Here is a 3,372-nt window from a genome sequence, read left to right as displayed (position 1 = left end):
CTTGCTCAGGGGGTCATATGATTGTTGGGATTTTCTCTGTATGTATTTTTGTAGGGTCTACAACATAAAGCGCCGTGAGGCAACTGTTGTTATGATTTGACACTGTGTAAATTGATTTGAAAAGCAGTGCCTCTAGAGCCTGAAAAGGATGCTCGCTATAAAGACGAATACACCACATGTGTAAACAACATGCTGGAAGGATGTGCTGAATTTGTGTCTGCAGATCATAAGAGTTCTCATCCAATTTAGACAAGAGCCTGTTGCACTAATGGCTGACCGATGCCATGCTTCACCAAGTTTACATATTAGAGAAACATGTCAAGTGTCTGTTTCCTGTGGTGGCAACATGGTGACACTACAAGGCCTGCACAAGAGTATAGGATGAAAGTGCTGCTTTTTTTTTTTTCTTGGAGGAGGAGTATCTTAACCAAAGTGTCCAAATTATGCTCTGCAGAGAACTGCAAATGATAATGCACAACAGTTTCCAGCTGAAGTGGTGAATAGAGTCAAAAATAAGTTTTATGTTTATAATCTATTGCTTCATAAGAATAAAAGTACATATGGTGGAGAGCCTGACTGATATTTGTACTAATGGATCAGTAATAGTCGCACAGTGCTCATGTCAATCCCACAGGAAAGGAGAGCAAAGAAAATCAAGGATCTGGATTTGGACACAGATCAACTTCCAAGTGAGAGAGCAGTGGGTTTAGAGTGGTGCATAGAAACAGATGAGTTCACCTTTGTGCAGGACAATCCACCAACCAGAAGGCACATTTAGTCTGTGGTCAGCTCATTGTATGGACCTTTGTCTCCCTACATCATCTGGAAGCTCTCCAGCTGATTTAAAAGTGAAACGCTGCATTAAACTGAGTTTCTATGGAAGACCAGATAAGGCACAACTTCATCATTCTTCTGATGCAAGTCAAGATAGTTATGGAACAGTGTCATATTTAAAACTGAAAAAGAATAACATCACACGTTGACTTTATCCTGGGAAAAGCTAGGGTTGCTCCCCTTAAGAAAACTACAATTCCCAGGGTGGAATTCACTGCTGCAGCTCTTGCAGTTCCAGTGAACATGCTTCTACAAAGAGAGTTGCAGATAAGGTTGGACAAATCATTTTTCTGGACTAATATAATACAATGCATCTCCAATGAAAACCAAACATTTAGTATCTTTGCTGCAAACAGAATTGCTGTCATTCGAGAAGCAACAGATGTGAATCAGTGGAGATATGTTTCTTCCAAGGAGAATCCTGCAGATGACGCATCCAGAGGCATGAGAGCTGGGGACTTCCTCAAATGTAGGACATGGATAAATGGGCCAGAATTTCTCTATAAGTCAAAGGAGGAATGGCCTAAACTGGATGTGGAGTACAGTGTAATTTCTGCAGATGACCCAGGGATCAAAAAGGACCTGACGGACTACCTTTTCAGTCAGCTGTCTTAAATAATTATGGGCTACCATTGACCAGTTTTAGGTTAATTATGGAGTTCCACGCTGGTGAGCATGTTTTTGTTTTTTTGCTTCAGACTACGCAGTATTTTAAACAGCAGATTAAAATGCTGATTTCTGAATTTTCACACTGCTCTGTCCTCAAGGGGGCAGCAAACCCTCACATACGAGTCAGATTATGTTCTTAAGGTTTAGGACAGAAAGTCCTGCTTTTTTCCTTCCACACTGAAAAATGAAGCCTGTTAAAGTCCTGATGTGCTTTGAGACATCAGGACTGTTTTAAAGCTTCATGTGTAATAGTCAGCAGAGGTGTGACCACACTTCATACTTGCCTCATATTACTCAATCTTCCTCTTCCTGCCGTCTTTCACAGCTGCTCGGATCAGAAACCCTCCAAAGTATCATCAGCGCTCCTGTTTCTGTAAGTCTGAAACACATTCCCACCTTCTGCTCAGAGCTCTAACTGACTTGACGACAGCTTATTCTAGGTAGTGGTAGTAGTAGTAGTAGTAGTAGTAGTAGTTGTTACTAGTTAGTAGTATCAGTGTTTGGGTTTTACAGGGTCAGTGCTGTCTGAACAAACAGAGGGACTTCTGGGTTATTTTCTGCCACAGTCATACATGAACGACCACCGACTCGTGTACCACTTTTTATCTGATTTATCTGCTTTTATGGGGAATTAAACACACTTCCTGAGATTTACTGTAAAGAAATATGAGAATAAACAGGAAATTTCACAAGTCCAGAAAGTTCCCTTCAGCTGTAACCTCAGAGCAGCACAGTGAAAGGGAGAAGTCCTCTGTTCTATTTATCGGTGTATATATACTCAATAAATTGATCATATATACACTTAGAACCGTTTATATTTAAAGGTGATTACATTATTATTGATGCTGTATTCATGGTGACATAATTAGCTTACAGTGAGCAACATTAGCTTTAAAAGGTCTAGAACACCCTGTTGGTTTTTTCATATTGTATTTTTCAACCATGAAGTTGTTTCAGATTAAACTCTATTATTCAACAGAGAATTGGCGAATCTGAGTTAGATTGATGCTATTGAACTATTTTGCTAATAAACTATTCTACAGACTGTGCTAATATACTGTGTTTGTTACTGTAAGGTTTATTTTACTGAGGGAACTGTTGCTGTAAATTGGGGCAATATAAATAAAGTTGAATTGAATAAAGCCAAGCTAACTTTATTTATAAAGCAAAACAGTCACGGTCCTGGGTCAGTGACTGAGTGTATTGTTATTGTAATTTGTTATCTGTAGTGTTTAATATAAGTTTAGTTCTGTGCCTCTGAGATTTGTCTATGGATTTCCTGTTTTTACTTTTAAACTCTGTGTCTTCTGTTGGTGTATTCTGTTTTCCGCACCTGGTCTCAATTTGCCCAATTGGTTCCAGCTGTTATTTCACCTGTTCCTCGTTCTCCCCCGCTCCCAGTAGCAGTTTTAGATACGGGCGACACGGGCGGTTGCCCGGGTGGCATCGTGGTGCGGGGCAGCATCACGGACATCGGCAAAAAAAAAAAATGCTCTAACTCATGCTGCCCCGACGTCACCAAGCACATATTGGAAATGGCATAGGCACCGATCGGTTTTCTATCGCCCATTTGCTGGGAGTAAGGGCGCCCTCCGTTTGCGAGGTGCGCCCAGGGAGGAGAGGAGAGGGCGGCGGGGGATTTTCTGACCAGCTGGATCGACATCTAATAACCAACTTGCAAAATAAAAACAAACCAACAAACACGGAAACACCAGACATCATGATACAGACTTATAATTTGCACCGATGTTTTTCGAAATTCTATAAGCGAAAAGTGAGCGCGAGAGCCCTCGGTGCGCCTGCGCGCTGCTGAAGTCAAAGTAAACTTTATTGTCATCTCCGCTACATACAGCCCAGTATATAGAGAGA

General features: G+C 41.0%; 1 long non-coding RNA gene across 1 annotated transcript in view; it reads left to right on the top strand.

Annotated features, from left to right (window-relative positions):
* The first annotated feature begins 1,658 nt into the window (after positions 1-1,658).
* LOC121813710 overlaps positions 1,659-3,372 on the top strand; it is a 4,055-nt gene continuing 2,341 nt past the window's right edge. The window contains exon 1 of the long non-coding RNA XR_006053836.1: positions 1,659-1,876. This is a non-coding gene — a long non-coding RNA (uncharacterized LOC121813710). The remainder of the gene's footprint in view (positions 1,877-3,372) is intronic.

The sequence above is a fragment of the Haplochromis burtoni genome, unplaced genomic scaffold, assembly GCF_018398535.1.
Source record: "Haplochromis burtoni strain Fernald_Lab_line unplaced genomic scaffold, NCSU_Asbu1 Contig_2323, whole genome shotgun sequence".
Taxonomy (NCBI): domain Eukaryota; kingdom Metazoa; phylum Chordata; class Actinopteri; order Cichliformes; family Cichlidae; genus Haplochromis; species Haplochromis burtoni.
Note: the sequence above shows the minus strand (reverse complement) of the source record. Positions and strands in the feature narration are given on the sequence as shown.